At 44.1% G+C, this 24,132-nt stretch overlaps 1 protein-coding gene across 2 annotated transcripts in view; it reads right to left on the bottom strand.

Annotated features, from left to right (window-relative positions):
• The window catches only part of SLC45A3 (solute carrier family 45 member 3), a 40,730-nt gene extending 16,973 nt beyond the window's left edge, over window positions 1-23,757 (bottom strand). Inside the window, exon 1 of one of the 2 annotated variants that reach the window (XM_015817788.1) lies at window positions 23,629-23,757. The gene's annotated coding sequence lies outside the window, so the exon portion shown is untranslated. Of the gene's footprint in view, window positions 1-15,576; window positions 15,824-23,628 lie in introns of those variants that run through there. The other variant, XM_015817789.1, reaches the window with a different exon arrangement.
• Window positions 23,758-24,132: the final 375 nt, after the last annotated feature.

The raw sequence follows: 24,132 nt of genomic DNA, 5'->3' as shown, positions 1-24,132 counted from the left end.
CTTGAACACCATTGGCATTGACAAATTCGCCATTAGTCAATTGCAAAAGGCGGCCTTACTAGGAACTGCTTTCATCCTGCGACGATATCTGTAATACCATCAAACATCCACATCTGCCTATCCCAGGTCCTTGGTAAGGACTCGATAGGTAGACAAAATGCCAAATCCAGTCTGAACATCTGGCTGACTGTGCGATGATATATAATATTTTCTCCTGCCCAGATGAAATAAAATATAATGGCAGACTCTCCTAATCCTCTTGTCTCCTCTTTTTGCCACAACTGTGTGAGGTCGGTTGGGCTGGGAGAGAAGGCTTTCATGCCTAAGAGAGGCCTAGAATTCAAAGTAATGAGAATGGGCATAGTTAATTATATTGTTTACTGCTTTTCCATTTTTAAATCATTTAAAAGCACTTTTAGAAACAATACTGTAGGGCAGGCATGTCAAACTCGCGATGTCACGTGACGTTGCGCAACATATCAGGCCGGTTTTGCCATTGCCAGCAATGGGGTGAGTGCGGCTTCCATGTGACGCGTCCGACCCACGGGCCGGCAGTTTGACACCCCTGCTGTAGGGCAAAGTGGCAGAATTTATTATCTTCCCTCTAAATACAAATACTGTATAGGGTTTTTTAGTCGCCAAACTAGCAGCAGCAGAATTCATCCACACAAGAGAGATACGAGGTGGATGGTCAAGCCCAAAGTTCTCAGAAGTACAAAGTTGTTTTAGAAGACACTAGTAATGGATACCCACAAACAAGGATGGAACCCATATCTTAGACATTGGAAGTTGACTTTTGGGGGGTCATCTGAAAAGTTGAAGGCACAGATTGTATTGTTAGAAGAATTTCCCGGTTCGTTTCCAGCTGGGGAAAGCCGACGATGAAGAAATTTGAGGACAGCAGCTACCGCAAAGCATATGGGAGTTTTGTCAGGGTAAATCTTCCAACAGTATTGAACAAGCATATGCTTCACAGTGCAATTATAAGCAAAGTCTCCTGAAAAGTAAATTTGATTGCCTTAATGAAGCTTAGACTCGGGGAGATGTAGAATTATAACTTAGAATTGGAAAGAGGAACATTTCAGACAACATTTTCTTTAAGAATTGGAAAGAGGAACATTTCAGACAACATTTTCTTTAAGCCTCACTTGATGTCATTTTGTCTAGTCTAGTTGTCTACCTTAAGGAACAGCGGGCAGCTTACAATTACTTCTCAAAGCCTGGCCTGGAAAGTAAACCCTTAGCAGAGGGGAACTGGGAGTTGCTTCTTAGTAATTTAATATATATATATATATTTTAAAAGTTAACCTATTGTGAAATATTGTATGCATTTATCCTCCGAGAAAAAGACTCAGAAACCTTGGCCTTCCAAGAAGAGAGAAAAGAAAAACTGGGAAGCTATCCCCCAAACTGAATGAAAGAGGAACAGAAGAGTTATAAACTTCCTCTCTGATCTGAGAGGACAAGGGAAAAGTCCCTCACCTTTCTCTGACCCATCCCCCCTCAGTTCTTAAATACAGTATGTGCTCAGAGTAAAGAAGATAGAAGCACAGTTGTAATTTATTTAATTTCAGCTCCTTGAATTTGCTCCTGGTTTGGTAAACTGAGAGGATTATAGCTCAACAGAAGCCTGCTGGGTAACTGTAACTGTTATCTTTCTAGCTCTTCATCAGAGCATGGCTAATAATATGTTGAAAACCCCCTTTTTACTCAAGGAATGCACAAATACTGCCTTGATCTAACAGCTTCTGTAAATGGAAAAGAAAACTCACAATGAAGGAAGTTCTCTGTTTCTTTAAGATTCATGAACTGGCATTCAATTGCTGATTTTAATTCATTGAAATTTTAAATGAGGATGGAATCACACATTCAATTACTGAAGAATGGTCTACTGAATAAATATACAGGTTACTACTAAGTGTTCAGAGGATTGTTGCATAAGTCTGATGTCTCTGTCAGTCATTGTTAGCAAAATATTCCAGCTGTTTTGTCCCTACAACAAAAAAAATAAATTTCTAACTATACAATTTTGCTTCAATTTTGTTTCCCAACAATCTATGTTAACCAGAAAAAATTAGTTGGAGACTGCCAGTAAAGTTATTTGGAATGAAAATCTATTTCAAAACAAGACCTTTAAATAAAATTAAAAGGTGAGAAGAAAAAACCAAATATTCTTGGTCTGTTTGAAGCCACTCAACCCACGGAGTGGGAGTAGAGAAGAAATACATCCTTATTATCAACAGAACTGCCAGATCTGGGCTGCAAATTCTGGGCAACCATTAGGTGGTAGCTAGATAGAGAGCTCTCTTTGTTGCCATCTAGTGGCCATTAATATTTCCAGTTCAACTTTGGCAGCCCTATTAGCATCAATCTTTCCCAACCAGATACTGGACCATGCCTATTTTAATCCCCTACTAGACCAACCAATGCCTAGATGGAAATTATGGGGATTATAATTCAACAGAAACCCGCTGGCAACTTTGGTGTAGTTACTCTCAGCCCTAGGAAGAAGCCAGTGGCAAATACATCAGGAAGGTTTTCATGACGGTTCTTTCGACGTACCTTAAGAGGTCCGTCGTCGGTCCTCAGTTTTAACTAAACCTCCGTGTGTGGCGGGGAGTTCTTTCAAGTTATGGTAAAAAAACTTTAGATAAAATTATGGGGGCTCCGAAAGTAAATACGAAATAACTCCAAAAAGGACATGATGAAGAGAGACACTTGGTTTAAAGACAGCTGTTGCAATTTAACAGCAGAATCAATTTGCCTGGCATAAAAAGGAGTGTGAATAAGAAAAGGAAACTCAGATGTTTCAGAATGACTTGCTCATTAGGCCATAATGTCTACAAATCCATTTCACAGAACATCCACAGACTGCATGTATATGATCCTGAAATAAAGATTTCAGATATAATTCAATAATCATTCCCAAACTAGTACCCTCCTGATATGTTGGATTACAATTCCCAGAATTCTCAACCAGCACGTTGAGGGCTGGAGGACACCAAGTTAGTGATTGCTATATGACTGCAAAACTCACCAGATGACCTTAAGCAAGTCTTCCATCTCAAGTTTTACCAGAGGGGATACAAGACAGATGTCTCCACAACTGAACTATTAAGTAAATTTCTGTGCAGTCGTTGAATTGCAAGAATGAATTGTTGTCACATTACCCTCTGTTGTGTTTGCCAGCTTCCAAGCAAAGCAATTCAGGTAGTCCCTGGGTTATGAATGAGATCTGTTTCTAGGTCTTCTTTGAATTGAATTTGCAGGTAAATCAGAAGTTATTTAGTGTTAGTCAAATGTCTGCCTTCATATATAATACAGAGAGTCCTCAACTTACCACTGGTCGTTTAATGACAGTTTGAAGTTATGATGGCCTCAGAAAGGGTGCTTCATGACCCGTAAAGCACTTCCAGCCATTGTAGTGTCATGCTTTCCCACAGTCACATGATGGTGACCTGGATGCTTGGCAACCTGTTCAGACTTATGACTGTGACCATGTGATCACCATCTGCAATCTTCTCTGGTGGCTTCTCCAGAAAGCCAATGGGGAAGCCGGCCGGGAAGGTTGTAAGCTGCTGCCAGCTGCCAGGAAGACCCCCTGTCATCTCTGGGGGCTGGCTGAAAGAGCTGCCTATTGGGAGAATCTCACTTCCATATGAAGCTGAGATTCCCCCATCCCAGAGCTGAGATTTCCACCACCACCACCACCCGACAAAGCATTTCCCCCCTCCCCTCCATCCACTGGGTGAGGGGAAAATCCTTCTAAAAATGTCAAGATTTAGCTCTGTTCCTACAGCCCAACGAAGGATCCTCCCCCCCCCCGCAATGTATAGTTCCTGCACTTAGTCCTACAAATCCATGCTCCACAGTCAATATATACAGCATAGCAGTGCCAACTGTAACTTCTACTGTAACCAACAGCATTAGTAGCTTATGGCTTGGAAGATCTTAATTCAAATCACTAATCAGACCTATTAAACTTGGACTGTCAATATCCTCAGTGAGAAAGAGAAAAGTGCCTTTTAGAAATAAAGATGGGACCTCCCTCAGCAGTTTGCTTTCAAATGGGCCAGGATTAAGGATTGCCCCTCTGCCAGTTAGCCTCCTCCTCTGGTTTAATACAGAAGAATAAAAATGGAAATCAAACCAAGTGAGAAAAACCTAAAGCCATCCCAAAGGTGCCCCCCCCCTCCCTTTAAGCTCTTGGCCATGGTAGTGGGCAAGGATTAAACTCTGCTCACATGACCCGGCTGATTGCATTTATATGTCAGGATGTAAAACCCGCCCTGCTGAGCAGCCTTTTCTCTGCCTGAGGCAGGGAAAGCGGGGGTGGGGGTGGGGGGCTTCTGCTGAGTGTCTTGCCCAACAAACACACAAAGGGGATTAGCCAAGAGCCTCTCAGCCCTGCAGAGTAATCCATCAAATTATCCCCTTGTTGGTGCTGCCATCCTCTTAGGGAGGGAGCAAGGCTCTAAAGGCTTTTGAAGACGCTGAAATTACCCTTGAGCCTGAAACAGTCCGTCCCCCCCCAGCTGCTTCTAGCCAAGCCCCACAATGGGACAGTTGTAAACAGAAGACAACTATTTGGAAGGGAAAATAGAGGGAGCTCTACAAAGGGAAAGAGGACAGGCAGGCAGTGTTAAAAAGGGCAGCGGCCTCTCCCATGTGTCAAAACCCAACAGGTGGCCTAGCCAGCTCTCCGGTAACAGAAACAACAGCAGCCAGGAGAAATATCTGACAATGCATGCCAAGCTCCTCCCAGCCCACCCCTTCTCCATTTAGGGAAGGAGTCCCCATTTATAAGAGTTTAAGTTTGGTATTGTGTAGCAATGCCCCAGGCATTTCCCTTTCTTCCAAGCCATTTGAGGGCTTTGGGCTTACCGCTTTTCCTTCTTAATGCACATGGAAGAGATCCAGACTTCAGCTGGGCTTTTCCCAGGGCTCCTTGTGCTCAGTTGCATTTGACCATCTGCCTGCCTTCTTGAAGAATGTGAAGTGAGCAGTGGGCACAGTCCAGAATTGCCATTTCTGAAGAAGCCGTTTTACAAGTACCTCATTCAAACACGGTCTGGAAGGTTATTGGAGGGTAAGCGGCATAAGAAAACAGAGCTTTGATTTTTATTAAATAATGATAAAATATACTTGTGACTTCTAAAGTGGCATTAATATTCCCAGATCTCAAGATAAGGATCAAGAGTGCAAAACTGCTACAAGGCCACGGGTGGTTTGTTCCCTGGCTTTGGTTGATCATTTCATCAGCAGAGGCCTTTATCCTTATTCACTATCCACTGTCAAATAATCACTTTTAGGTCAAGATAGTTTGAACTCACTTTAAAATCTGGACGCAGTTTCAAGTTTAAAGCACTTAACTTTGTTTCAAGATGTTCTTCCAATAAGCATTGAGGGGAGGGCACATATCCTTTAATCCAACTTTCTGGCCAAGGAAAAGGACAGTGATACATCCAGTGCTTTTTTTGTAAAAAAAAAAAAGGTGCCGGAACTCACACACGTCATACAACCCGCCTTGCCTACCCTACAAGGTTCCACCCAAAAAAGGTGCCGGAACTCCGTTCCGGGCGTTCTATGACAAAAAAAGCCCTGGATACATCATATGCAAAGGGACAAGAGACACACATAATCTGCACCATGCTGGGATGAAATTGCAGAGAGTTTTAGTTTTTTGCAATGTTTATCCAGAACAGGATCTCTTCACATGCAACTCTGCCTTCAAGCTCCAACAGAGTATAACTTGTATGTGCATCTGAAAACTTATCTTCCTCACAGCGATCCTATGAAATAGGGTATAATATTTCAAGCCATTCAATCAGAGTCAGATGATCAATTCACACAAGGTGCTACTTCCCAATTCTATATTTGTCTAATTATAGGCAAAGAAATGTATTTTCCTTTCTTTGCTATCCGTCTTACCCCCACCTCCTTTCATAAGATACCATTCTTTTGAAATGGCAGACTTTTTGAGAGAATGGCAATACAGAAGTGTAGGAGTAGTGTGAAGATACAGCATTGTGTTACAGAGATAACAAGTATTAATCCTTTGACCTTGCTACCTATGCGCAAACATACATCATTATTTTTTGGCATTACAAGTATTTTCACTGTCTCACACCTCTCCCTTTACTATTCGGAAGGGTCTTCATCAATACAGTTTTTTTTTAAAAAAAAGAAGTCCAAATTATCTTGCTTTTAGAATTCATTTCTACACACTCTGGGACTTTTAATCTCTTGAATCCAGCATACTGAATTTAAGTTTTTTTAATCTCCTTCTTTCTTCAGAGTCCCTCCAAACTCACACTTACTGCAAAGTTGTAGAATACAATTCAAAGCCACCAAAGTCATGAATTTAGGGGTGGAGAGATTATCTGGACTGCTAGACTTCATGTTTAGAAACTAAAAGGCAGATGATTTGAAAAGTTTTCATTCTCCCCCCCCACACACACACACACACATTCACAGCTTAGCCCTGAACAGAAACAAATACTTTGCCAGTTTAACATCACTCCATGACATCAAGAATCCCAAAAATGCAAAGGTCAGACTGAAAACAGCAGCAGCTAACTTTGCTCCCCCCTTTTGTGACAGTGCCTGGTCATGCTGTCAAAGACAATTATTTACATTTTCCATTTTGCCTTTTTCTTCCAGCCAGCATGATATAAGGACTTTTGGGCCAGCTGTAGAAGGAGAACTGCCAGCTGTTACAAGACACATTGCAGACTGAATCCAGAAGCGTCCAATTGGAAGGGAAGCTAATGAACCTAAACAAGGATCCTATGGAACCTCTATATGTAAATATCACTAACATACCATAAAACAAAATTGTGACTTTAAAACAAATCACGCTTGCATATAGAATTCAACACATTATACTGGATTCAGATCCAACATAAGCTAAAATCAAACAAACCATCTTATCAACTCGCACAATGTGTGAAACCCAAATAAATTCTTTCAGGCAAAATATAAGCAATCAATTGGCTAATCCAGTACAAAAATTAAAAATTTTGAATGGGAAGATAATTTGTTGCCAATAGAGAGGCCTTATTTGGTATAGAACAGTACTGTAGTGATAGGAGAAAACCACATTACTCAAAGTCTCAGCCATGAGAAGCTTTGAAGAAATTATGGTAGCAAATTCTTAAGCTTTATTATATTTTTCTGACTGAAGTTGAAGAGCATGACCTTGTGCTCTTCTGTGAGGGATGGATAGGTTTTGAGTTCCAGACATACTAATGGCCCCTTTTGTAAACACATAGTAATGCTTTTTTGCCTGTGGCAGTTTTGTGGTCTGCCATTCCAGCTATTTATAATCATGCCAGCTATTTAATGTCATCATTGTAATTTTTGACCACTGCAAAGAAGGAACCTGCTGATAATCTCCAAAGCAAAAGGGCATGGGATGGAAACCAAGAACCCTTATAAAAGAAAAAAGATAAGTACAGAATATGGGCTAATTTCAGTTACAGCATACTTTTAAAAAAGTGGATGTAGTGGGCAGGGGCAATTCTTCTGTCTTCATTTGGGTTGAAAATGCCAGATTTTGAAAGAGTCGCCTCAGTGTTCTCTCATGAGTAACTTTAATGTCATTTTGCCACATAAATCCCATTCTTCTCAGTGGTTTCTGCAAACCACATCAAACCAATGATCTCTTTAAGAAGAACGGCATTTCCCAGCTTGCCAACATTTCTTTTGAGAGCATGGAATTTAAGCTGTTGACAACTATAACTATTATTCCTCATCAATTTCTAAAGCTGGACTGTAGAAGGGGCGTTGTCTTACCTGAACACCTTTTCTCAGCATGATGATGGATAATCCACATGATTAGGTTTCCTGAAGTCCCTTCTACCCAATAAGACTAAGTCTGAGAGATAGCCACGCCTCCTGCCTGGTCGCACATGCCCAGTTCCGACGGAGGCGAAGCCACAGACAAAGCCAGACGCGTTGGTTTCCAGACTCCTGCCACCGTGCCCAATAACTAATGAAAAAAGGGGTGGGGGTGGATTATCCATCATCATGCTGAGAAAGGCGTTCAGGTAAGACAACGCCCCTTCTCCAGCATGATGGATGGATAATCCACATGATTGGGACATACCGAAGCTTGCCTGTCCCTAGGGAGGGTTAACAGATGGGGCACGTGGTACAGGAGATGATACTACCCTTTGCAATACTCTACGGCCAAAGGCAGCATCAGCAGAAGCAAAACTATCGACCTTATAATGACGGATAAATGGTGAGGGGGACGACCAGGTCGCCGCCCGACAGATTTCACCAATGGGCGCCTGAGTAGCCCAGGCTGCAGAGGTGGCCGCACTACGAGTAGAGTGAGCTGTGATACGTGATGGTACGGCCAATGATTGTGATTGGTATGCTCTAGCAATACAAGCCTTAATCCATCTGGCGATAGTGAAAGAAGAGACCTTGATACCCATTGAGGTCGGAGTGAATGACAAGAAAAGGGCGTCTGACCTACGGAAAGAAGCAGTTCTCTTACGATAAATGCGAAGCGCCCTGCGAACATCCAAGGTGTGCCACCTGCGGTCCACGTCACTGGATGGACGAGGACAGAAACTTGGCAACACCACCTCTTGTGAAACAAAGAGTTCACTTTAGGAATAAACGTGGGATCCAAACGTAAGATCACACAATCAGGGTGAAACAAACAAAGATCCTCCCTCACTGAAAGGGCTGCCAATTCAGATATGCGCCTAGCAGAGGTCACTGCCACCAGAAAAGCCACTTTCATGGACAACAGATTGAGTTCACATGAACGAAGAGGTTCGAAAGGCGACCCAGTAAGAGCCTGCAAAACCTTTGACAAATCCCAGGAAGGATACCGATGAACCGTTGGGGGCTTGATATTAACTGCTCCCTTAAGGAAGGAACGAATCATCAGATGGTGAGCAAGGGAAGAAGCATCATCGCAGGAAAGAACCGTGGCTAAGGCTGCCACCTGTCTCCTCAGAGTACTAGGAGACAGCCCCTTATCCATCCCGTCAAGCAAAAACTATAGAACCTGAGGTACAGTGAGAGCTGATAACTGGACGTGATGCTTGGACATCCAAGATGTAAAACTCCTCCAAGTAGAGTCATAAACTCTATTTGTTGAGGGGCGTCTAGATGCCTGGATGATATCAATGACCCTCAGAGAATAAGCCTCCGTAGTCAAACATCTCCGCTCAATCGCCATACGGTTAACTGTAGCCATTGAGGATCGGGATGGCGAAGCACCCCCTGAGTGAGTACTATCCGGTCTGGAGGTATCTGCCATGAAGTGGATACAGATAGGCTCATGAGATCTGCGAACCAAGGACGCCTCGGCCAATGAGGGGCTATGAGAGACCTCCGCCCTCTCCTGCAGAATCTTGCGGATGACCGCCGGAAGAATAGGAAGCGGAGGAAAGGCGTAAAGAAGGCCCCGGGGCCACGGGATGCGCAGGGCATCCACCCCCTCCGCCCCTGGAGACTGAAAACGGGAGAAAAACCTTGGAAGTTGGGAGTTCTTCGCTGAGGCGAACAAGTCTAGGACTGGGTGTCCCACCCTGCGAGATATGGTTAGGAACAGGTCTGGATCCAGTCGCCACTCCGAATGATCCACTGTCGCTCTGCTTAGAGCGTCTGCCTGCTGGTTGACCTCCCCCGAGATGTGATCCGCCTTTATCGATGACAGATTGGCCTCTGCCCAAGAACAGAGCAGTGTGGCCTCTGCCATCAGAGAGCTCGATCTGGTGCCCCCTTGACAGTTCACATGAGCTTTGGCCGCAATGTTGTCCGTGAGGACGAGGACGTGCTGGCCTCTCACCTCGTGCCTGAAGTGACACAACGCCAGATGAATTGCCCTGAGTTCCAGCCAATTTATATTGTGGGACAGATCTTCCTTGGACCATCTCCCTTGGGCAATCTGAGACTGGAGATGAGCCCCCCAGCCGAAAAGACTGGCGTCCGTGGTGAGCACTATCCTTGACTGTTCTCTGAATTTCGAGCCCTTGTTGATGGCTCGAGAACGCCACCAGCAGAGTAACCGAGCTACTAGAGGAGTCAACCGCACTAATTTGTTGGAGGATGTTAACTTCCTCCTCTGAAAAGGAAGGAGGAACCATTGCAGGGCTCTTGAATGAAGTCTGGACCAAGGTACGATGGCAATGCAAGAGATCATCTTGCCTAAGAGTTGGGAAAGAGTGAGGAGCGAGACCGACCTGGTGCATTGCACCAGGCAGACAAAGGCCCTGAGACTGGCTATGTGGTCCGGTGAAAGATAGACCATGCACTGGGTCGTATCTATTACTGCTCTGAGATGAAGAAGCCATGTGGATGGAATCAGTTGGCTTTTGGGGAAATTCACCAAGAATCCATGATCCTGGAGTACCTCTATTGTGCGGGCCACCTCTGACCGCGCAGCCTGGACCGACCCTGATTGTATGAGGATGTCGTCCAGATAACACTGGATCCGAATGGACTCCAGTCTGAGGTGAGCTGCCAGGACCGACAGAATCTTTGTGAATACCCTCGGGGGGGATGAAAGGCCAAACGGAAGTGTTCTGTATTGATAATGATAAGATCCGTAACAGAATCTGAGAAATCTGCGATGTGGTTGAAAAATTGGAATGTGAAGATACGCCTCCTTGAGGTCAATGGACGTGAGGAGGTCGTTCTTCCTTATGCTGGCCAGAATGGATTGCAGTGTTTGCATCTTGAATTTTTTGTATATTAGATAAGAGTTTAAGCGTTTTAGGTCCAGAATGGCCCTCCATCCTCCCGAGGCCTTTGAAACTATGAAGAGGATTGAATAAAACCCTCTTCCCCATTGATCGGGAGGAACCGGTTCTATTACTTTTATTGTGAGAAGGTGGGTAATGGCCTCCTTCATGAGAGCCCGTTTTGATGGGTTTGAAGGTGTTGGGCAAGAGATGAAGCGGGGTGCCGGATTTGCGAAAAACTCTAAGGTCAGTCCATGGGTAACGGTGGACAAAACCCAGGCGTCTGTAGTAGTGTCCTCCCAGTTCTGAGAGAACAGGGAGAGGCGACCTCCTATGGGGGGTCTCTCCCCGGAGTCACTTATTTCTCCGATAGGGACGGCCCCCCGTACCTCGAAAGGGCCGCTTAGACTATTGTTGCCTGGGCTTGGTTCCAAAATGTTCCGCCTGGCGGTCCGATTTTGGGGTAAAGGAACGTGCTGGTTGTGACCAGGTGGAACCCTGGGTATTGCCCCTGAATCCCTGACGGCGATAAAAAGGGGTAGGCTTTCTATCTGCTCGCCTGCCTTGGTGAGCCAGTACCTTTTTCTTGTCCTTATTCTCTATCAAGTATGGCTCCAGGGCTTCTCCAAACAATTTTCCACCAGAGTAAGGAGCGGTGGACAAACGACCCTTAGATTTCAAATCCGCCTTCCATTGTTTTAGCCAAAGTAAGCGCCTGGCAGAAATATTAGCTGCTATTGCTCTGGGTGAAAAACGGGCATGTAGCGTAGCATCTGCTGTGTACTCAACAGCCGCTAACAATTTCCCCAATGTTTGATGGGCGCAAACTTGATCCTGTGGGATCAAATCCTGAAGCTCCTGGAGCCAAGTGATAGAGGAACAAGAGAAGAAAGAGGCTGACGTGGAAGCCTTTACCGTCCACCCTGACGCCTGATGTGCTCTCCTTAGGGAGTACTCCGATTTTCTGTCCTCTGGTTTTAGTGCCTCCGCCATATCCCCAGCTATAGTGGTGTTGGACAAGATAGGAGTGAGGGAAGTGTCAACAGAGGGAACCTCCAAGAGGTTGGTCAGGGATGGTGCCACGTTAAACAGCTTCTTGTCAGAGGAACCAGGTGCCGGAGAGAGACCCAGGTTAGTCCACTGCTTTTTTACCGTATTGGTAAAAATGGGTGGACAGGGAATGTGCTTTTGAGTTATCGTGCGCTCAGCAAACAAAGGATTTGCAGTTTGACTGGTGGAGGGGGTAGGTTCTGGGTCAGGCTCTGGCGCTATCTGGGATGTAGCCGTGGCCTTGGTAAGAATAGTTTTGAACAGGGCGGGATCAAAGAGCCCTACAAAAGGAGCTGACTCCTGAGGATCATCTTCATCCTCTGATAAGGCTGCTCCCCGTGATTCCTCAATATCAGAATAAGAATCTCCGCTCTGTGAGGAATGGTCAGAAGGTATGGAACAAACGTAATCCAGAGTGGTGGATTTACGTTGGGAAGGTGTAGAGTGTTGAGATTTCTGTAGAGATGAAAGACAGCCTAAAACCTGCGTGAGCATAGATTGCAATTGTTCCGGAGCAAGCGTCTGTGACTGCTCGGTACGGAGACCGGCGGCCGTGGGCGTGAACGTGGCCGATGGAGCAGGGTGAGGGGTAAGCTGAGAAGCCCCCCATGTTGGATTTGGATTGGACGTCATGGGACTAACCGTTGGAGATTGAGAACCACCCTTCGGAGACAAAGGCCTGTGTACCTGTGCAATTGTGGTTACCTGGGGGCTGAAAGGAGAAGTCCCAGGAGGTTCAGGAACAACCGGTACCTGTTGTGGTAAAGCAGCCTTTTGAGCCCTGGATATCTGTCTCTCTAGGGCCTGATGTTTCCTGGCAGCCTCCTTTTTAGCCCTTTTGGATGGAGCTTTACTGGATAAAGCTTTTGCTCTGGCCTTGAGCTTGCCAGCTACCTCAGCCTTTGGCGATTTGCGCCTCCGTTTAGCAGGAGGACTGGTTGGCGCCAGAACCAGATCAGGCTGTGTATCTTCCGCCATTGTTTGTGTATCCTATAGTTAAAGACTGAAAAGGGGTAGCAAAAAAAAAAGTCTTGAATGGACAGGAAGAAAAACCTGTGAAACACCCCTTTTACTTTGTCAGGGATATTGTGGCCTGAAAATCCCTCAGCACCAGTCTGAAGATGGGTTGTAGCAGGTAATGAGAACCAAAGGACTGGAAAACCAGTATGGACTCCTTGCAAGAAACCTGAATCCCTTCAGCGCAAGTCTGAGGGTGGGATAACCAGGTAGCAAAGGCTGGACAGAACCAAAGCGGCCCCCCTGCCAAGGAGTGTCAGCCTCTATCCCTTCAGCACAAGACTGAGGGTGGGATGTATCAGGCTGATGAAGACTGGAAGATTAACCTGGTGACCTATTGAATAGGTTAGGCCTAAGACCCTTCAGAACAAGTCTGAGGGTGGGTCAGAAACAGGCGAGGAGCTGAGGGCCCAGTAAGGAAATGTAGGACTGGTAAGACCAGTATATATCTCCCTGGAAAAGGGACTGTGTGACACAGTATGTTATAATTAGGACCAGCTCCCAATGAAAGGCAAGTGAGCACGCTATTAAAGGAATATATATAAATTGCCAGAGGCAATGTCAAGTAGATGTGACTGGGAACCAAAGTGGAGATTGACTCTCCTGGTTCTGCCCTCCCCAGAAACAAGGGGGGGGGACTGAACCAGCCACTAATAGTACCAGGCTGCTTTAATTTTGAATTGAAACTCACTATGATGTATGAAAAAAAAATCGCCCATGCCGGCCCTGCAATGCAGGCCACAAGACAAAATGGCGGACACCAGCCACGTGGCTCTCTGCAATGCAAGGAATCGGTGTAAAATGGCGGCCGCCAGGCACGTGGCAATCGAGCTGCTGTCCTACGCCGGCCCTGCAATGCAGGCCAGAGAACAAAATGGCGGACTCCTGCCACATGGCTCTCTGTAATGCCAGGGATCGGCCCAAGGCAAAAGAGAACCCAAAATGGTGCCCGTCAGCCACGAGGCAACTCACAGTAGGCCCAATCGTCCGGAGGAGCTCAGGACAATCAGCTGCTGTTCGGGGCTTTTGCAGGAGCCTCGCGCTCCACCCGACGCTTCAGAAAACTCCGCAGCTCTCAAAAACTCTAAGAGAGGAAACGAAGAGCTTCCCCAGCAAGGCCCCAGCTCGGGAAGGCTTTGCAGTCGCCCCGGGCCTCCGCGGAGATCCACCGATCAGCTGGATCGAACGGAAGGCTCCGCAACTCCCCAAAAGCTCTGGAGGCTGCAACAGAATGCAAGAGAGAAGGAAAAGCCTCTGGCTGAGAGCAAGTCCCTCGAAGCCTTTAACAACTCCCAAAGGAAGAAAAGACCAACACACAAAGCCTCAAAAAGAGGTAAGGAAGAGTAAGGGAACCGGAGGGATGACGGGGAGGAACCGAGGGAGTAAGGTACAGTGTTTAAATTAAAGGGGAATAGAAGGATAATCCACTGATAGGGAAATTAACTTTTTTTAAAGAACCTGAGTCTGGAGAGAAGAACCAACGCATCTTGTCTGGGTGAAAGACTAAGTCGGAACTGGGCATGTGCGACCAAGCAGGAGGCGTGGCTATCTCTCAGACTTAGTCTTATTGATTAGAAGGGACTTCAGGAAACCCAATCATGTGGATTATCCATCCATCATGCTAGAGAAACATATGGCTCTTGTGCTATTGCTTAACCATAGTTCCAACTTGTCCTAATTTCAGTAGGGAAAGTGAGAATTATAGTTGAGACACAGGTTCCTCAGTGGTCTACTGAAATTACTGAGATCAATCTTAGGAAACTTGTATTACTTGTATTTCAGTTTTCCTAAAGGCTTATCATTTAGTTAAGACTGGTTAAGATAGGCCTTCCATCATATTCTGAGTATATCACATGGTCAGGATTTAGGACAAATCACTTGATTGAAAGGAATTGTTAAAATCTGAACAGAGTACCAGCTAAGTCTCTTGTACAACTGGGATAATTAATTGAAAGCTTTCCTCATAAACAGATCCTGTTATCCTGTTAGCTTCTCAACAGGAAAAGAAGGAAAGTGCATTTTGGCAATAGAGGATTGGCTAAGTTTGTACTCTGTGTCGAACTTGGCTGCTGCAAATTCTAGGCTTAGAACACACAGCATGGTTGAGAAGAACAAGGCTAACTGTAAACATGAACTCTCTCACTGGCGTTCTATCGTTCTATACAGACAGGGTGGGGAAATCTTCCTGGCAGTCTCTGAAAATTACAGGCATATTCTTTTCCTGTTAGTCATTTATGTTTCATTTCTTCAGAAATCTCAATTTTCCAGATCAAAGATCATGGGGAATACACATGGAGTGGAAACTTCTTCTCTCTCCTATATTACACCTTTATGATACCTTCAAATTATGCTTTCTATAAATAATACATTTTGGTTTCCAAAAAGTACTTACTGTGCATTGTAAGTAGTGAATATACAACATAAGAATCAGATCAATACCCCAGAACAAACAAGTATATTGAGAGGGAATGATGAAATAAAGACAGTCATAACTGCTGCAAAATCCGAGATTGTTTTTCTGGGGCCGCTCATATTTTCATATTGCCCAGAAGTAAAAATAGAGATAACCATAAAAAAACAGAATCTCAACAAGTTGAAAAAACATCTAGGAAAACAGCAATGGCAAACTATTTCCATACAAGAAAACTATAGAGGTGCACTCAGGTAGTCACCAAGAATTTCAGGTAACTCTTAACCTTTAAATACAGTAATGCTAGAATTCTCTTCCTCCCACCCCAAATTCAGTCTCAGCCAAGATGCAGTTACATAAAATGCAAATATGAAAAAATGATCTTACATTTGTCACCTGGGAAATGCAGTATCCAGGGGTGGTTTGCACAAGGCTCAGTGTAACTCTCACAATGCTTTGTGTTAGTCACTGTGAACTTTGGAGTTAATATACACAGGATGGTATATTTAATCACCCTGTTCATTGGCTGGTTCAATATGCAAAGGTGATGAAAGTTATAACTCTGCCCAATAGTATTAAGCCACTTATTTCCCTACTGTTCCATCTGACTGCAGCAAAGGAGAAGCAGGATACTAAGATTCTCCCTCCCACCATCCACTCATCCACCCTCTTTTTATCTGGGACAAGCTGCCATTGGCTACTCCACTCATCCCAAAATAATCAACAGCAGTGAACATTACACCTGGACATTTTGCAACTTAGTTATGTAACATTCAGGAAAGAGTGATGGCTTATTTGCTTATCTTCCTCCTTTCAGAGTCCCAGTCTTGTTTTTCTTCATTAATCCCTTAGATTTTTTATTTTACTACTTTTTCACTTTAAACCGTTCCGTGTTCATTTCTATTTGTGAATATTGTTTCTCTCGTACGTACGAGTTAGAGAAAGAGAGAAACCCACTTCGTAATTAAATGTCCCTCGCTATCTTCTTCGTCTCAATTGGTTTCGATTGACCTTTACTCATACTCATAATATTACGGTGGATACCTAAACTAAGTCAAACTCTTTATATTGACTCAAATAAGACTCAGAAAACCCTATAGGCCTCCCAATATCACTTCACACAAAAAACATTTTAGTAAAGCTAGCTTGCTAACTAAGCCCTATTCAACAGTTATATCTGAAGATGATTCATGATTAACTTCCATTTTGCAAAATTCAATAAAACAGCTATGGTAGAGAGAGCAAAATGATAATGCTGCTTTGGAGTGAAAAAAATCCTGTCCCTTTGACTCAAAAATCTAATGTCACTATGTCACTAATGAATACTTTTCAAATACAAGGAATAAGGAGATTGTTCTCAGTAATCAAAAAGAAATGAAAAAAGCTGCATTGCATGTTTCTTTCTTGAGACAGTTAAGTCCACATTCTGTTATATTTAACTTTTTCTTGGCTTTCCTGTAATACATTAGGCTGCACTTAAATGGCTTTCAAAACATGAAGCTGGGTTTTCTTTTTTCTGCACTCATACCTGTCTGCAGTTCAGAACCTTTGTGTCTTTTGCACATGAACATGGACTTTAACCACAGAGATTAGAAACTATTTTTCTGAACACCTAGGTAACAACAATAGGAGTGTTAAGTAACTTTAGGTTCAGAAATTAATGGCTTCTATGCTCTTAAGGTGATAATGCAGTACTGTCTACCTCAGTGGTTCTCAACCTTCCTAATGCCGCGACCCCATGCACCCACGTGACCACATGTGACCCACACGCACGCACCCACGTGACCACATGTGACCCACATGCACGCACCCACGTGACCACATGTGACCCACATGCACACACCCACGTGACCACACATGACCCACATGCACGCACCCACATGACCACACATGACCCACACGCATGCACCCACGTGACCACACGTGACCCAGGAGCATAGAGATGGCTCTCCTGCTCGAGCTAGAGCGACCCCCTCAGCCGGCCGAATCTCGCTGCCGGGAAGGAGAGCAGAGAAAAGAATGGGAGAGGGGACAGGAGAGGAGGAGAAAGGGGGGTAGAATTTAGAAAAGAAAAAGAAACTTTTGTGCAGAGCCGGCAATCGCGGAGCAAGACGCCCGTTTGGTGCGGAACCAGGCAAGCCCATGCGCTCCTGGGCGGCCATGGCAAGCGGCAGCTACGACGCAGGCCGACCACCGGCTGGGCCACCAGCTGGCCCAGCCCAAGGGAGGTAAGGCACCCGCCGGGCCCCACGCGTGCCAGCAACCCTCCTTGCGCCCACCGCTGCTCTGCTAGCCTTACCTTGGCCACCGCACGTTCAGTGTGCTGGCAGGCCCAGGCGCTCCTGGGCGGCCATAGCACGCGGCAGCGAGGGCGCAGAGCGACCACCGGCTGGGCCACCAGCTGGCCCAGCCCAAGGGAGGTAAGGCACCCGCCGGGCCCCACGCGCACCAGCAACCCTCCCTGCGCCCGCCGCTGCTCCGCTAGCCTTACCTTGGCCACCGCACGTTTGGTGCGGCGGCAGGCCGGCAGGCGCTCCTGGGCAGCCATAGCACGCGGCAGCGAGGGCGCAGGGCGACCACCGGCTGGGCAACCAGCTGGCCCAGCCCAAGGGAGGTAAGGCACCCACCGGGCCCCACACGCGCCAGCAACCCTCCCTGTGCCCGCCGGCCTCCCACCTCCGGCCCTCTTTTACTTACATTTAGTAGTTGCTCAGCAGGGAGTCCACCTTTGCAGGTCTTTCGAGCGGAATCGACGTCTGTTGAACGTCGTGGCAAACGTCTGACCCTGAAAACCGCCCGAGTCGTCCCGTCTCTGTCGGACCTGTTAAGGATAACCGAAAACTTTCGGTTATCTTAATCTGAGAAAATTTCTCTCAGATAAGATAACCGAAAGTTTTCGGTTATCTAAGATAACCGAAAGTAAAGCCAATAGAATCTATTGGCTTTCGAACGCCAATAGAATAGAGTCTCTTGAATAGAGTCTATTCTATTGGCATTCAAAAGCCAATAGAATAAGAGGGAGTAGCACAGCTAAGGAAAAGGGGAAAAAAATGGCGGGAAAAAATGGCGGACTGCGTTGTTTGGTGACCCCCGTGAAATGGTCGTTCGACCCCAAATGGGGTCACGACCCACAGGTTGAGAACCGCTGGTCTACCTGAACATAAGGTAAATCTGACCCACAGGTTGGGGGGGGGCAGTGTCAAATTTCTTGTATCCAGAAACACCTGATTGAAAAGAACACTGAAACTCTCTTGGCAACTAGCAATACAGACTAGCAATCACTATATGGCAGTAGATTGGAGAGAAATCAGAATTGGCTGCCATTAAGAAGAGAGTGAAGTTGCAATTCGGAATACTACAATACTCTATGTGGGAAGTGAATTTTGATGCTTGCCAATTTCCGTAACTAGCATCATCAAGCAGCAAAGCAAAATTGTTAGCCAAAGAAATTGGCTGCAAATATATAAGCTGGAAGGAATCTTTCAAGCACCTAGGACATGTTCTATGGTATAGGGAAATCTTTGACTTACAATAGTTTATTTAGTGATCATTCAAAGTTACAACAGCACTGAAAAAGTAACTTATGACCATTTTTCACACCTATGACCGTCATAGCATTCCCCATGGTCACAAGATCAAAATTCAGATGCTTGGCAACTGACTCATATTTATGATGATTGCACTGTCCCGAGGTCATTTGATTAGCTTTTATAGCTTTCTGACAAGCAAAGTCAATGGGGAAGCCAGGTTTCCATGTTACCAACTTAACAGCTGCAGTAATTCATTTCACAACTGTGGCAAGAAAAGTCGTAAACTGAGGTAAAATTCACTTAACTATTTTCTTGCTTAGCAACAGAAATGTTGGGCTCAGTTGTGGTTTTAAGTCAACTTACAACTACAACTGAGCCCAAACTTTCTGTACTACTTGTACAGGAATACCTGTATTACTTTTTACATTCTACCTGCACAGGTAGAATTAGGAGGCAATAATTTGATATGTCAGTGATTATTTCTCAGTTTACCAAATACAAAGACAAATATGATAATTTTCAATATACTAGCCATAACAGTTCCTACTGATCTAAAACCAGTCTCACATTTAAATGTCAATGTTTTAAACTTCCATTTTTGAGATACAACACAAATGAAACTAAGGCTAGATAAATGCTATGGAAAGAAAGTTAGGCTTGCTACACCACTGTCTAGACCAGGGGTAGGCAACCTCGGCTCTTTTATGACTCGTGGACTTCAACTCCCAGAATTCCTGAGTCAGTGGGAGTTGAAGTCCACGAGTCATAAAAGAGCCGAGGTTGCCTACCCCTGGTCTAGACTTATACACCACTATCTTACTAGCAAATATAGGAACTAAACAGTTTAGGTCAGTCTTTCCCAACCTTGTATCCTCTCCCATGTGCAATTGTGCAAAGAATGGGAAGACTGTAAACATTGTAATTCTCCGCCACTATAACTGATGCTTAACTGTGAGTTATGGTTCAACATATCTGTAGGCAGCAAAGTTAGGAGGAAAAGAGCCCCTAGAGAAGAAAGCATCAGCTGAATCATACCTCAAAAGAAAACAGGATCTGCCAGTATATAACATAATAGTGTTGTATGTGCAAAAGCTACGCTCAAAGTATTCAGTGCTGTTTTGTACATGTTTTAGTCAATTATTATTATACTTATTTACTATATAGACTGCCTTCAGGACTATTTTACCCACTTATGCCTGATAAAGATCATTTGCATACCCAATAATATGTGGTGCTCAAAAAATACAATTCAAAAAACTGATGCTACTATTTTGAACCTTCTCCTTATATAATATGCAAGAGTGTAACACAAAATCACCTCAGAATTGTTAGAAGATATGTCATAATTTTAGACAAATCTCAGACTTTGCTCTATAGAAAAAGGATTAATGTGCTTGTCATAAAATTGATCATCGGAAGCAAAATAAAGATTTAGAGCAGAGTAAGATGAGCCATATGAACTAGCAATTCTGTTTATAACAGGAGGAATGGACTAAACCAACTGAAACAGCTATAAGTAAGGCTCATGTAAGCTACCTTCTAAGTTAGGAGAAAGCCATCTTTGAAAATACCCAATGTATTCATGTGGTTCAATGTGTCCTTTTTTCATCAATTTTTGGATAGAATGATTTTGAAATATTCAAGACTAACAGAGAATAAGGATTTAGTGAAAGTGTGTTCAACCTTTTGGCTTGCCTGGGCTGCATTGAGTGAAGAGGAATTTCTTGGGCTGCATATAAAAATAAATATAGTTAATGTCTATAAATAGCAAACTTCCTTTATTTTCTTATATTTTTTATTACCATCTTATGGGGCTGCATTGTGTGCTTAGTCTGCTTATATATACATACAAACATACAGAAGTGCACGTGCCACTTGTGTTTAAATCTATACAGATTCATACATACTGGAATAATGTCACGTCAGATCTGAAATTGCAGACTGGCAAAGAAAAGCTACTTCCCACTCATTCCCTTTTTTACTAGTCACTTATCTTCTAAAGTGCCAATACTACTGACTGGTCATTTTAGGCTATTAAGAGTCTGTAATCTCCAAATACCCATATAGCATAACATATAGCAGCTATAATAAATTTTATCCTCTGACATAATTTTGTGATATCCAAGAGGAAGTTCATGAGTGCAGAACTGCAAAGATTTTTATGAGTGAGCCTAGATCACTCAGCTCACTAGCTCTGAGCTAAACCTATCTGAAAACAACTAAGCCTACTACTCATCACTCAAATATTTGCAATTTCCATTATTGCTGCAGCAAATTATGGGTATATGCTTGTTTTAGCAGGTGCCCAATACTTCAGATAATCCCAAGTAAAACACTAGGGTTATATCCCACTCCGTCATAAAGGCTTAGTACTACTTAAAGTCCATTATTTGGTTTCCCCAAAGCTAAGTTGTTTTTTTTAAACCTAGGCAATAGCTTTTATTGGATTAACTTCTGCTGATATAGGAGTGTGCAAACTTGATTTTCACAGGCCTGTTCCACAAGTAAAGCTAAGAAAGTAACACAAATACCAGTCTGCTTTTGGGTACTACAAGTTAATCTATTTTTTTTAAAAAAGAAAGAAAGACTCACATAGATTATTACTGATTTACAGTCAACATTTAGCCTGTGTCAGAAAGTTAAGGGATAGTTGCTTTCCCGTTAGATCAGGAAAGAGTTTGATTAATTATTAGAAAAACGTCATTTCTTAATCACAAGACATACTGAGCAATCTACCTCTTACACATCTGTTGTGGCATGGGCATTATGAAATCCTTGATGGAGTTTTGTTTTCTGTTTGAGAAAGAAACCAAACCCTATGATCTATCAGAGTTAATCAAGGACACGAGCTTACATGCCCAGCTGGGAAGGTTTTGCTGGATTCTTTGGTTGGCAGAATCCATAGAAAAGTCCATTTCCAAAATGGAAAAGTCCATTTTGTCCAACCTGCAATCCTCCCTCATGCATCTCATAATTCTTCACACAATTCTGAAGTGATCAATAAAGCAATTTGGAACATGCAGTGGGAAAGTGTTACATGAAACAATCTTACTTCAGTTATATACGGTATGTTCTGGGCCACTGCTTGTTTACAGTTCTTAAGTAAAGAGCCAATGATGTAATATTTTTTATTACTATCAAACAGCAGCACTTATCACCATTATCAACAACATCAGACCTAATGCTTCAAAGCCTCTGGGCTAGCTGCCATTTTATGTTTCACAGTACAATATCCTTGTGACAAAGTTGTCCTGGGTCACAGTAACTAAATTTAACATTTAGTTATTTATGAATTTATATAGCAAAACAGGTGCTAGGTGCCTTGAAAACAACTAACTTGTCAGTGCAGTGTTACAACAAAATTATAAACAAAAACTTTTTATTCAATATTTTAATGTTTAACTACCCATCTCCCCAAACTTTAAATGCCAATTACTAAAAAGCCCTGGTCAGACTTCACCAGTTTATATCAATCTAGTGCTAGCTCCCAGAATTTTTTGACAGCACGGTTATGTAGTCTGCTATTTCTGGACAACAAGAGAATTTTTTTCACCCAAAGTCACAAGGCTATAATGAGCAAGCCAGTTGTGACAACTGAAAATACCTTTCTTTCCCTAGAGGTTGGCAGCTTTGCTTATTTGATAGCAGCAATCAATACACATTTTCTGAAGAAACCTTGGAGTTAGTGGCTGGATGTTTTAGATAATTTTAGATAATCCCACACCATTTGGGGTTTTAAAAAGGAAGCCCTGGAAAGGAGGCCTACTGTAGGTAAAAACAAAACTTTTAAAACAAAATTTCTACATTTCCAGAGGCGAATTCTCAGTTTCCAGAAATGTTAATAACTCCACAGTAGGAAGAGAAAAGAATCTTAAATTTCTCCCTTGACTGATGAAAGAGGTTTAAAGCCATTTTTATGTACTTTATAAGATAGAGGAACAACTCGGCTATGTCAAATTGGAATCTGTGCTCTATGGATTTCCAACGATTAACAAGCTTTAGAAAGCTTAGACTATCAAGCCAATAGGAGAGAGCAGGAGTTTAGGAAAGAATTAAAGGAAAAGAGGAAGAGAGAGAAGTTCAAGGATGAAGCTAACCCGATGATCAATTTTCCCAAGGCTTGGAGGTATTCCTTCATCCTCTAAGAGATTACCACTCATTAAGTAGCATCAGAAACCTAAGGGCTACTGCTATGTAAACATTCATTTATCCCCAACATTACACCCCCAACGCCACGTATCCAACGAACAGCTCTCAACCCCAACTGCTCCAGGTTGAAAGTAACTACGGGAACCGAAGGAGCAAAACGTGGAACCCTGAGCAGATCGAGCACCAAAATAAACGCCGCGATTAATATATGACTCATACCTCCTGCAGCCCCACCCCTTTCCGGACACGAAAGCCTAAGATTTTCCAAAAGAGCCGAGATTACGATGATCAAGCAAAATAACTTTATGGTGGTGCGCTTGCGGTATATCTCAAACGGAGCGAGCGCTGCCAACAATGTCCTATTCTTAAAATACTGAGCCGGCTCTTCCCGCTTGTCCCCGACCCAACCACCCACGCTCCTCCACAGCAGCCGCCGGAGGAGGAGGAGGAGGAGGGAGAAGGCACTGGGGACGCCGGCCTCCCCAGATCCCCCACGCGGACCTGCCCGAGCTGAGAGGAGGCGCCGGCCTCTCAGGGAAAGCCGTAGGAGCGCTGGGGATTCTTTAACGATTCACCTTCCCAGGCGCCAACCGACTGCAAAGCCGGACGGAGCCGAAGGAGGAGAGACTCTTTCCAGTAGGGAAAGCGGCCCCGACTCGCCAGGAGATGCCCAGGGTTTGAAAAAGAGCAAGGGCAAACGTGTGAACTGACTTCATAGGAGGAAGGCTCGGAAACACTGGCGCACGTGTTGCTGAAGTACCTGGTAAAGAGACGCAGCAGCTCGTTCGCCTTCTCAAAGAGAAGCCGCATCTCCGCCTCTGCCCCCCGAGCGGTGAATTACGTGTGGACACAATCGCAAACCGGCTCGCGTTCTACCGCCTTTTAAATTGCTAGATCTCAAGGCGCATGCGCCTTTGCCTTGGGAGAGTGACGTTGACTTGCCCAAATCTGGGGCCGAAGGAGCGTTCCTTGTCTGGAGACTGGGCGAAGTGACTTTCTCGTCTGCTCCCGCGAGCTGTAGTTCAAGGCTGCGACTCGCCTAAATTCCAGCCTTCGGGAATTACCTGATTTACAGTATTGCAAAAAGCAGTTCTTCACACACACCCTCCCAAATTATGTGACTCTCTAAAATGATGGCCAAAGGGTTAATGACTCCCTCAGACAGTTGAGGTAAACGATGAATAAAATACCAACACAGAAATATACAACATTCTTAAAAATAAAAATGCCAAACGTTCATGTTAATTTAGGAGCCTGCTTTAAA

This window comes from Protobothrops mucrosquamatus, unplaced genomic scaffold, assembly GCF_001527695.2.
Source record: "Protobothrops mucrosquamatus isolate PMUCROS unplaced genomic scaffold, P.Mucros_1.0 scaffold638, whole genome shotgun sequence".
NCBI lineage: Eukaryota > Metazoa > Chordata > Lepidosauria > Squamata > Viperidae > Protobothrops > Protobothrops mucrosquamatus.
The sequence above is the reverse complement of the archived record's forward strand: the minus strand, read 5'-3'. Positions and strand labels throughout refer to the sequence as shown.